This window comes from Myotis nattereri, assembly GCF_964212035.1.
Source record: "Myotis nattereri genome assembly, chromosome: 17".
NCBI classification, from domain to species: domain Eukaryota; kingdom Metazoa; phylum Chordata; class Mammalia; order Chiroptera; family Vespertilionidae; genus Myotis; species Myotis nattereri.
In genome coordinates, this window is record NC_138092.1 from 23,242,942 (window position 1) to 23,255,436 (window position 12,495).

Consider the following 12,495-nt stretch of genomic DNA (forward strand, 5'->3'; position numbering starts at 1 on the left):
TTACCCTTGCAATATTCCCTATTGGATTAAAAGATGTTCTTCATTAATTTCTTTTACAGGTTGTGTGTGAACATAAAGAAAAGAGAAATAAATCTTGAATATGGCACACTGCCTTCATCACCAATGTTGGCCTTATCAAAAAATTTAAAAGGGGGCTTTTAGAAACACGTGCCTTAATTTAAAAGACTGGAGATTTTTACTTATTAGCATCATAGTAGATAAACGTCATGGAATTTTAGGGCAGAATATGTAAAATGAAAATGAGGGCTTTGTAAACTAGAGTCACTAAGGAAATGGAAAGTATGAACAACATCAATGATAATGACAACCCCAACTAGGGAGATTTGGGGGAGTAGGGCTTCTTTGTATTCCTCAGATGAAAATGTCTAAAACCATATTTCTATTCTGTCTACCCTACATCAGCCTCTAATGGTGTCTTAGCTTTCCTGCTGGTTACTACGAAATGCTACCCACATGTCAGCCACTTGTAACTTATGAAACTCTCCCAATAATCTTATGAAGTAGCCATGTACCTAGTTATGGAAACAAGTGAAGAGATTCTTTAACTTCCCTAAGGTCGCAAATATGCAAATAGAATGTTCTCTTGGCTCTCAGGTGCTAGGTAACCACCTAGGTGACAATAACACTTGAATAAAATGGGCAGGCAAGCCTTCCAAATGACTCTTTTTCTACCCAGGGAGGTTCTAGTGACATTCACGGCAATTTGGAGACTGCAAAGGTCCACTTACCATTTTCAGGGCCTTCAGAAGTACATCAGTCCTTTCAAAGGTTTGACCATGCTTTTGCCAAACTGCCCTCTCCTTTCCTGATGGCGTGATGTGTGTTCCCAAGTGGGCACTGCTCCCTCCTCCCCTGAAAACACACAATAGATGCTTTAAATCTTACATAAAACAATAGGTCTCTTTAGCAGAATAAGCAAGAACCCACCTGCACCGTTAGAAAATGGCTTTCCCCAAAGAGAGAGTTGATATATAGCCGCTCAGGAGGATGGCCCCGTGATTAAGAAGAGCCCGTCTGTTGTCACTCACAGAGGCCGCACCGTGTGGCTGTCCCCGCAAGCTGCCTTTCTTGCTCTAAAAAGCAATCTTCATGATATATTGGAAGCTTCGGATGGGATCTGTTTTAACGTGTTTGAAGGGACCCTGGTCTGTGTCTTTTTTTTTTTTGGACTGTATATTTTTAGTTTAGTATTTCTGTACTAAACAAGAGTGAAAATGTCAGGGCCTTGCACAAATTGTACTGACTTGACCCTTGGAAGGCAACAGCATGCTCTCTTCCAGACCATTACTTTTTATTACCCTCTCTGCCACGTCTCTGTAAAGGGGGGAGAGTGGAAGCGTGTGCACAGCTTGTCCCCCGGCTGAACGCCTCTGTGGCCTGACCCTGCTTTATCACTTCTCGGCGGGTGTGTTCATCATCCGCTCGGACACTTGAGCAGGTTCAGCGACAGCTTTGTTCTCGGTGGAGTGGCAGCCGTGCTGGTGGCCAGCAGTTCTCTAATGGCCAGGTTGCAATTAATCATGCAAATGAGAGAGGGCAAGAGCTTGGATGAAGGGAAACGCATTTTTGGGAACTCTTTCTTCCCACTGATTTCTTACCAGAGGAGTTAGCAAAGGGCAAAATAGAGGGACTGAGGTTTTACCTGCCCTCCCACTCACTCCTTAAAAAGACTAATGATATCACAGGTCTCAGGGAAGTGGGAGGAAAAGGGGTCCAGTGGTTAGAACTGCAGGATACTGATTCTAGTCCATTTCTACGGACAGGTTGTGGCATGACCTTGGGTGAGTTCCCTGCATGCATTTGCTCAGTCTTTGCCTCTAAGAAATGGGACTAAAATTATTGATGAATCAGCTTCTGATACCCATGGATATTGTGGACAAAAGATTCAGAGAAAAGGCCTAGTGTTCTTGCTACATATAAATCTCAATGTGGTCAGAGTATAATCTAAAAAAGTAACCTGATTCAAAAGTAAAGACAGAGAGAGGGAGAGCATTTCTAGGATGAAACAGGCGACAAGAAGGGACAGATTACTATAGTTTTATGGTTTTGCTAAGGTTGTATTGACTCATTGGGATGATAGTTCTCAGTGGGTACAGTACCATCCCCTAGTGAGTGCGTGGGAAGTTTATGGGACTGTTTTGGTTATTATAGTCATTAGGAGAACGGGGCATGAATACTAGAAATACTGTGATGTGTGGGACGGTACTGCCAAAAAGGAATTGTCCCGCAAATATCTAGCTTTTGAATGTCTACCTAGACATTTATTAGCTGGGGGAAAAGCCTATTTATTATGATCTAAGCCTAGGAACTAAATATGTTTGTATCAACATGATCCATATTTTTTGTACAGTTTTAATATCATGATTATTCTAAGAATGCAATGAGTGTATAAGTTGAGAGAACATCATACTTCCTCTGTTTCAGACATCATCAGGATTTGTTTACTTCAGAAAACTGCATCACCAATGGCAATGCTTCTCACGATGTCTGAGAGGCCAGTATTGCATACTTGTGAGTCAGCTGGAGTATAGAGGTGCACTCTTCTGATTATTTCATTTAATCTTCTAGTGTTCTCACCTCCAAGCTATTACTTTCTGAACAGAGAATGATTTTATTATAAATTATTTCCCTTTTTATTTCTCCGTCATATTATAATTAAGCCATTTTATTGATTTTTTAAAAAAAAATCAATAAATTTGTTCTATTATCTCTGAATTTCATTTCAGATCATTGAAGGTGTATTAAGCCTCCTTTTCCGAGTGCTTAGCTGTGTTTAGTAATGGTTTTCCTTACTTACTAAGACTTTTCCCTCTTAGGATTCTATATTTACTTCCTATACTCTGGCTTCCAGCCATACCGATCTAGTCAGAGAATCATGTCTAAGTATATTTAAACCCCAGTTACAGATGACATTCACGTTCTCGGTCTGTCTTATGCAAATGGAGGATGCAGACAGAAAGCAGAGGTCATGTTGCCCATACCCACATTCTGGGGTGCCTGAGCTCTAACCCTCACCCAGCTGTGACGGGAACCTCTACTACAAAAGGCTCTATTAGCCCCACTGAATGAATGTGGGACCAAGGCTCTTAGAAGTTAATGACTTTCCCAAGGACTCAAAGCAAATCAGTGAAAAAACTGGGATTGAGCTCCATTCTGTCTGAAGTTAAAATTTGCTCTGTTCTCTCTCTCAGGACTCACACCCCCCATAGGAAGGCAATGAACTCACCGCTCTCACAGTGCAGGGACTTAATGACGAGAATGACTGAAATAATTGCCCATACTTGCATGTACAGACTTTTAATATTTTAAATTCTACTTGAAAACTACCATCATATTTGATCCTTTCTATAAACGTGAGAAGACTGAACAAGTGTCGGTGCCCATGGGAGAGAGAGGAAGGAGGTCTTTTTAGAGTTATCCATCACGCTGTGGTAGATACACAAAGAGAAGCTAAAGCTCTGGATTCACGCTAACCTTATGCTTTCCCCACCATGTTGCAGTAAAGATTTGTTACGGATGTTTTTTAATAAAAAATAATAGCTAACACTTAACAGATGCTTAGTATATGCCAGTGTTGCTAAATCATTTACATATGCCATGAAATTTAACCTATAAAGAACTTTGCAGGGTTGATCTCATTTTGTAGGTGAGGTAACTATTAAGAGCAAATGATGTGAAGTTCTTTTCTTTAAAAAAATTGATTTTTAGAGAGAAAGGAAGTGAGAGGAAGAGGGAGAAAAGCATTGATTGGCTACCTCCCACATGTCCCCTACCAGGATTGAGCCTGAAACCCAGGCATGTGCCCTGACCGGGAATTGAACTGGCAACCTTTTGTATATGGGATGATGCCTAACCAACTGAGCCACACCTGCCAGGGCTGATGTGAAGTTATTGATAATATTCAGTTCGTCATAATCAATGTGCAGGTGGACAGAACACCAAGTTCCCTAACTTTACTGCACTGAATGGCACACATTTCTAGCTGTGACTGGTAAGAAAAAAATGTCCCCCGTTTATCACGGTGAGATTATATATTGAAAGGGAAGGGTTAAAAATTTCAGAGCTATATAAAATATTATTTAGAGATAAAGTATTCCAGGAAAATAGTAAAGCTTGTAGAGGATAAGAAAAATGGTGTTTTATCCCAGAATGAGCCAGAGTCAGAAGAGTCTTTTTTCAATAGTTTGATAAAAAGTGTGAGCTACCAATCTCATGCAGATTCTGAAGGGTGTTTTGTTCACCTCCCTTAGACCTAGAACATATGTTTTACTTAACTCTGATTTTCCTCAAAATAGAGGGTGGGGCAAATGTAGGCTTACAGTTTTTCATATGGAAAAACAATCCTATCTAATAAAAGAGAAACATGGTAATTAGCATACGACCACTACCCTTCCCATTGGCTAATCAGGGCAATATGCAAATTAACTGCCAGCCAAGATGGCGGCCGGCAGCCAGGCAGCTTAAAGTGAACATGAGGCTTGCTTGCTTCAGTGACGGAGGACTCCAACGTTCCCTGCCTGCCACTGCAGGCCTCTGAGCTGCAACTCTAAGCAACTATGTTACAAATATAGAAGCTAAACAAAACCCCAGAAACCTGCTTTAGTCCATCGGGCTTCAGCCAGCAGAATTGCAACATTGTTTCAAATACAGAAGGTAAACAAAGGCCAGAAACCTGCTTTCAGCAGCGGAGGCCTAAGAGCTGGAGCCAAGCCTCAAAGCTAAAGCAGGCCCAGAATAAAAAAAAAAAGAAAAAAAGGAGCGGTTGGGAGCTTCAGTCACTCGCCAGCCTGAAAACAGCCCTCAGCCCCTCACCCAGACTGGCCAGGCACCCCAGTGGGGACCCACACCCTGAAGGGTGTGTGACCAGCTGCAAACAGCCATCATCCCCTCACCCAGGCTGGCCAGGCACCCCAGTGGGGACCCCCACCCTGATCCAGGACACCCTTCAGGGCAAACCAGCTGGCCCCAACCCATGCACCAGGCCTCTATCCTATATAGTAAAAGGGTAATATGCCTCCTGGCACCGGGATCAGTGTGACAGGGGGCAGCGCCCAAACCCCCTGATCGCCCTGCGGCTCTGTGTGTGACAGGGGGCGTGGCCACAACCTCCCTATCCGCCCTGCTCTGTTCGTGACAGGGGAAGGCGCCCCAACCCCCTGATCAGCCCTGCTCTGTGCCTGATAGGGGGAGCTCCCCAACCCCCTGATCGCCCTGCAGCGCTGTGTGTGACAGGGTGCGGCGCCCCAACCCCCTGATTGGCCCTGCTCTGTGTGTGACAGGGGGCAGCGCCCCAACCCCCTGATCGGCCCTGCTCTGTGTGTGACGGGGTAGAGCCATAACCTCCCCATCGGCCCTGCCCTGAGTGTGAGAGTGGCAGCGCCCCAAACCCCTGATCGGCCCTGCTCTGTACGTGACAGGGGGTGGCGCTGCAACTTCCCCATCGACCCTGCCTTGAGTGTGACAGGAGGCGGTGCCCCAACCCCCCAATCGGCCCTACCCTGAGCGTGACTGAGGGTGGCATCGCAACCTCCTGATCCGCCCTGCTCTGTGCATGACGGGGGTGGCGCCCCAACTCCCCAATCGGCCCTGCTCTGAGCCCGACCAGGGGCTGCACCTAGGGATTGGGCCTGCCCTCTGCCACCCAGGAGCAGGCCTAAGCCAGCAGGTTGTTATCTCCCGAGGGTTCCCAGACTGTGAGAGGGCACAGGCCGGGCTGAGGGACCCCTCCTCCCCTCCCGAGTGCACAAATTTTTGTGCACCGGGCCTCTAGTACAATAATAAATAACAATATAAGAATGAACTCTGTGTTTCGTGTACTCACAATGGTAAACCAACTTTTGCCCTACCCTGTGTTTTGATATTTGACTTCTGGTGTAAAAACGGCAGACCTTGATCTCCAGTTCAAGGTCCTTGACATTCCGTCACTATGAGACTGTGCCAGCTATGTAACATCACTGGACCTAAATTTGGTCATCTGTAAAATGGGCTTGATAAAATCAAACTTCAGAACCACTCTGGCAATTATGAACTTCAGTCAGTGCTGAGAAATGCCTGGTTTCCAGTCCCTCTTCAGGGAGCAGGGCTCAGAAAGCTAACACTGGAGTGTAAAGCTGACAGTTTTTAGATAGGGCTGGTGGGTGCACATTTACTTCTACTTGGTCTGCTCTCTAATTGCAAAAAGATGATAGAGAATAGAAAAGCTGTGGCGCGAGCCCAAGGGTTCTGCAGTGTAGATAGAAATCTCCTTGGTTATGAGCTTCTGAATGCTCAGCTTTAAACCTCCATGCCTGTCCTCTTAAGTTACAGCGACTGAAGCAAACAGTACACTGGCTCCCCAAAGACAGCAGCAGGTCTGGGTTAGATAGTGTGACTGCTAATACCAGCAGCAGCCATCACAGGACCAGCAGGTCCCCTCTCCAGCTCCTTTTAGGATGTCATTTGATTTAGATTCCAAATGCCACTTCTAAGCTACATTCCTTGTTTGCTATTTCTCCAACTAGTATTTCTTTTTTATATTCTACTAGAGGCCCGGTGCACAAATTCATGCATGGGTGGGGTCCCTTTGGGTGGCCTGCAGGGATCAGGCCTCAGCTCAGGCCCCCAGGCTCACAGCCCCAGCTTACACTCCAGCCCTGCAGCCCCACAGCCCTCCTGGCACCCCACCGAGGCCTGGCAATGCCCTCTTGCCTGCTCTACCATCCCACCAGCAGGTGATCCATTGGGGCCAAGCCCCCTGCCTGGCTCCCTCAGCGCCTGGGAACCGGGCTGCGGCCCCAACCCGTGCTGCTGCAGCTGGTTGCTATCTGCTGGGCAATCGGTGGGGCGATTGGGCCCCTGCTCAGACCAGCCTTGACCTGGTGCTACCCACTCACCTGTTCCACCATCCCGCCATGGTACCACTGTCGTCAGGGCCCATCAGCACTGGCAGCACTTTCACTGCCACCTGCTGCCAGCATCCATCGCTGATGCCCGCCATGGTCCATGTTGCCCCCTGGTGGTCAGCGCACGTCATAGCGAGGGGTTCAATTCCTGGTTGAACTCTCAGTCGAACGACTGCCTGAGGGGACAATTTGCATATTAGGCTTTTATTATATAGGATGTATCCTCACCCTAACATGATCATCATTATAATCCCAGTTCAACAGAACTTGTGGTTATTTGAGCATCCCTCATGACGTGGTGAAATAATGGGAAAAATTCAATTACTACTAATATAATGAATGCATGTATGGAGAACGTATGTATATATGTCCTTCAGTAAGAACATATAGTAAGATCTGAAAGCCTCCTCTACTGGATCTTAGTCATATGAGTAAATAGACGACTTTCATGTTTCAGCCAGATGGAGAACTGGGGTTTTGTTTGTTTTGTTTTATCTCTTTTACAGAGTCCTCCTCACTATCACCTCACCAACTCTCTATGACTTTGGAAGAACTATGTGATCTCTCAATTACATAGGGCTCAATTTTTTTTTCATTCATTCATTCATTCATTCACTCACTCATTCAATACATAAAACTTGAGCACACATCCAAGCATCACTCATTTGCTATCTAGACTGAAGAGGTCAGCATGTATCATTCCTTCTCAGCAATCCCAGCTTCAGTACCCACGTGTCTCATGATTTGGATCACGTGCCCATCCTTGCATCAACCACTGGGGTCAGGAACCTGTGATGCTCTAACTGACCAATGACCAGATGGTGTGATTGCTACGGGACCTTCTAATTCTGCCCTTTCAGACCTGTAAACAGATTGGCTTTCAAGTTTAGGCAGAATCCATTTTAATAGCACAAGGGGTGTCCCTACCGTCTGAAGTGGCCGTGCACTCTGGAGGACTCACATTTCTTCGACACCTGCAAATGCAATGCCTATAGACAAGGTCGCATTCTAAGCTATTCAGTCTTTCGTGGAAACTTAGAAAACGTTAACTAACCATTTTCTAACTTTTGAGGACTGTAGATGGGCAGTGTAGTAATTTTATTAATGACAGTAACCCGTTCCTCATTTCTCCCATAAACCATCACAGGAAGACAAGAGGCTACACAATCTTTTAGTCATACCATGTGTCCTTTTTAAAAATGATATTTTACTGAGAGAAATGAGGGGCTTCTTAAGTGAAGGTAATTTTAGGCTGCTATGTTTTTTGTTGTTGTTTGTTTTTAAATATGTTTTTATTGATTTCAGAGAGGAAGGGAAAGGAAGAGAAAGACAGAAACATCAGTTATGAGAGAGAATCATCGATTGGGTACCTCTTACATGCCCTACACTGAGGATTGAGCCTGCAGCCCGGCATGTGCCCCGACTGGGAATTGAACCATGACCTCCCAGTTTATAGGCTGATGCTCAACCACTGAGCCAACCCAGTGCTATGCTTCACCAGATACCAGAATATTCAAATTGACTACCATGGTGAAGAATAGGACAACTGTACAAAAACTCTCCTATTTCCAAGCAGATGAGAAATATATTGGACCTATAAGACTCTGAACAGATTCATTTTTTATCTAAGAAGTAAAAAAAAAAATGTTGAAAGTCATTCCTAATAAAAATCAATCTTTTTGTTCTATTATGCATTGATGAAAGGAGTTGCATGATCATTAGAATGGCTGAAGTCTGAATTCTTTTTGATGAATATTACATTTATACCCATTAACAGGAGGCACTGCAGCCAGCCAGACTCAAACCCAGTTTTCAATCCCTGTAGTGTTTCCATTAGGGGTTCTAGGAGTAAACTCCTCTGAGCCTGTTGGTGAAGTTGGAGGAGGAGGAGAAGTGCTTCAGTAGCAAAAGGTACTGTTGGGCAAAATAAAAGCAAGAAATGGGAGCCAGATCCAAAACAGACAGACCAACACTGAGCAAAGGGGGTGATTGCTCTAAAACAAGGACGAGCACAGCTTTAGTTAACTGCAAGAAGAGTCATATGTGATGGCATTTTCTGCCTCTCTATTCATTCTCCACATTCAGCATTTGGGCATTGAAGCATTGTCTTTATCTTCTCAAATGCCTCCCTATTCATGTTGTTTCCCATCTCACTGGGCAACATTACCCTCCTGGCAACTGCTTAAAACAGAAGCCTGGCCATCTTTCTTGGTTCCTCCTCTCTCTCCTCTTCACTCTTACCTTTGACTTTATCTCCAAGATCTGTCTAACTTTCCTTCTAAATAACTCTTGAGTCCTCCCCTCCCTGCCCCCACCCCCGACTTGTTCAGCTACTTTCTTGGCTCAGGGAATTAGCCATAGCATACTTTCATAGTTTTGTATTCTGTTTGAGTGTTTTTTACTTTTATATTTTATTACAGAGCTAGGCAAACCAATTACAAGAAAACACAAGAAATATATACACAGTAAAAGAAAACTATAAAGGATACCCATCCACACTTCATATTCTTATTAAAAAGGAATTAGAAATGAGACTATACAAAGAAAACAAAATTGCTTAAAGTTACACCAACTTTTGTAAAACCATCTCAGATGGTGTTCCAAAATTAAAAATATTGGGAATATTCATTTTCAACCAAAGAGTTATTGCAATAATCATCCTAGCAAGTGCTAAGTCAATACTTGTTCAGTTGAAACTCAAATGACAAAAATATTATCATCAAAAGTGAACATGCTATGGGAAAGAATATGTTGATAGGATCTCAGGGACTAATGGACCCCAATTTAGAGGGTCAGAGGCTATTTCTAACATCTGCGGAGTCCCAGAGAAGAGTATAATGAAGGCCTGGATAGCAAAAGGCTAAATATTTTATTTTTTAATCAAGTTAATCTTAAAATGTTTTATCTTCATATCTTGGTAAATATATCTTCATCAGAATTTTGAAGACTAGATTTGAATTTAGGATTATTGAACTTTTCAGTCTTCTGTTCTGGAATATGATGTTGCTGGGAAAACCCATGGGGTCCCCATAGTGTCTGTGTCCTGTGCCCCGAGGCACCTAGGCTGCCCAGGGCTGGCACACTGACAGTGCCTAACCTGTCCTTGGGGGGATGGAGCCAAAGAAACCCACACATGCCCTGGAAGAGGGTTTACTTTTAGTTGTGATGCGGGTTACACTTATGACCTAATTTTATTAATCATGTCTTAGAAACTCTTAAAAACTACCACATGTTGATTTTTATGATCTTGCATGTGATTCTTTCTCATTCTGCTTCCTCATTTATTTCTGGGAGAAAACATTCGTGCTCTATTACTTCCTGCATCCCTATTGTAGGATAAAACTGAAATTAAACAGTGGTTCAGAGACATGTCCTCTTACAAGAGCTCTCTGTTAATGATGTTGATAAACAGCCTGCTCCAAAATCTAGTGATTCAAACAATTTAGTTTTTCTCACAATTCTGTGGGTTGGCTGTGTCCTTCCATGGCTGGTTTTGCCTGAGCTTGTTCATGTGGCTGTTCGGGTGGCGGGCCAACAGGACTAGAAGGTCCAATATGGCCTGACTCCCATGCCTGGCTGTTGGTGCTGGCTGCAGACCAAGGCAGCCAGGTCCCCTCTGCAAGGCCTCTTATCTTCAGTACACTAGACAATTTCATTCTATGGTGAGGTCAGGACGGCAATTCAAGAGCACAAAAGCAGAAGCCATGAATTTGCCTGGACCTCAGGCTCTAGGATCCCCATAGCATCACTTCTGTCACATTCTATTACTGATCAAAACAGGAACAGGGCTAGCCCATACTCAAGGGATGCACTCCTTAAATACACTCCATCTTCAGATGGGAGTAGTTGCTAAATACTGTGGCCCTGTTTCTCCAACTTGCCAAAGGATCTTAGTTTCTTTCTTTGTTTACATGAAGAGTAAATTATTGAGTAGTATTATGTAGATGGTTTCAGCAAATCACCTTCCCATCTTTATTCTATATTTCTATCTTCCTAAGTTTAAACTAATTCATTTCAGATGTCCATGGTAGATTATATAGCAAAATTATGACTTAAGGAATAAGGAATCCTAAGCTTCTAAGATTTTTAAAATTGGGATGCCACTAATAACTTTATGTTTTGCAAATTTTCTATAAAGCCATAATGGTAGAAAATAATTAGTGGCAATAAGACATATGTACCTAAAACAACTGGAAAATAAACTGACATCAGAACATCTTATCTCAAAAGATTCCTTGTAAATGATTCCTTGCAAAAAAAGAGCCAGGAAAAGAGGAACTCAATTATCTAGAGAAGAAGTAAAGAGTGACATTGAAAGCATGTTTAACATTACTACTAATAAAAAAAAATGCAGATTAAAATAGATTAGATTTTCTTCACTGACTGAAATGGCAAAATTAAAAACATAAAAATGCCCAGTACTGGTGAGTTTGCTCTGAAATAGGGACTCTTGTCTATTTCCTAGAGGAGAATTTGGCATATCTATACTAATAAAAGTATAATATGCTAATTAGACCAGACAACCTCCTGGACAACCTTCCAGATGAAGCTGGGGCTGTGAGGGAAGCCCAGGTCCTGGGTGCCTGCTGGTGGCCGCGGGGAAGCCTGGGTCCTGGGTGTCAGAGGGAAGCCGGTGCTGGCAGCTGGGGGAAGGAAGGCCTACTCTTGCATAAATTTTGTGTATCAGGCCTCTTCTGTACCAATAATTTCATCAGTTTAAATATTCCAATATAGTAATTCTAACCCTATGAATTTATGAGACAATTATGAGATTGTTACAAATATAGTGATATACAAGGATATTTGAAAGAGAGAAAAATAATGTATGTACCTCAAATATAATATGTTCCGCTGATGAAATGCTACAAGGTCATAAAAATTATTAACTAGGAAAAAAAAGCTTTTAATAACACGGAAAGATGGTCATTGATGTAGCATTAACAAAAAGTTTAAGATGCGAAACTTCCTGAATACTGTATTTCTCATTTTAATATACATGTTAGTTGTTCTCTATTTGCTGGCCTCCTGTCAGATTGATTCTCTGCTCTTGTCTGCCTTGATGAGTTCCCTGAGAGACTGACTCTAACAGATTGTATTTTGGGAGCTTCTTCATCAGAGGTCTTCCAACTGGCTTCCAATCATACTATTCCAATTGGTTTTGACCAATGGAAAGCACTAGCATAAGGCTGGAGGGCTGGAGAAGAAAGCGAACTGGTTTGATTTCTTCCTCGTTTGGTACCAAGTTGATGGCTCTCTGGGACTATAGCTCCTGCCAATAAGCTATATATTTTTCTCCCTGTGGCCTTTGGCTAAAAAGGGGGAAGGGTAACAGCTTCCTACTTTTGCTATTCTGTGTGCCTCCCCATCCCTTGTTTAAGTCCGAACCTGCTCACACTTCTGAAAGCAGGCTCTTTGTTAAGTCTCTTTACTTGAACCATCTTTATTTGAATTCATTTTTCTACCAACTCAGAATATTCTCTAACCTAAAATATATCTCCTATGAGAAATTGGTTAAAACTTGTAAGGGGTTATTTATTTTCCAGACGGAAAGAGTTTTGAATATTTGAGGTGAAATGGTATTGAATGGATGAAC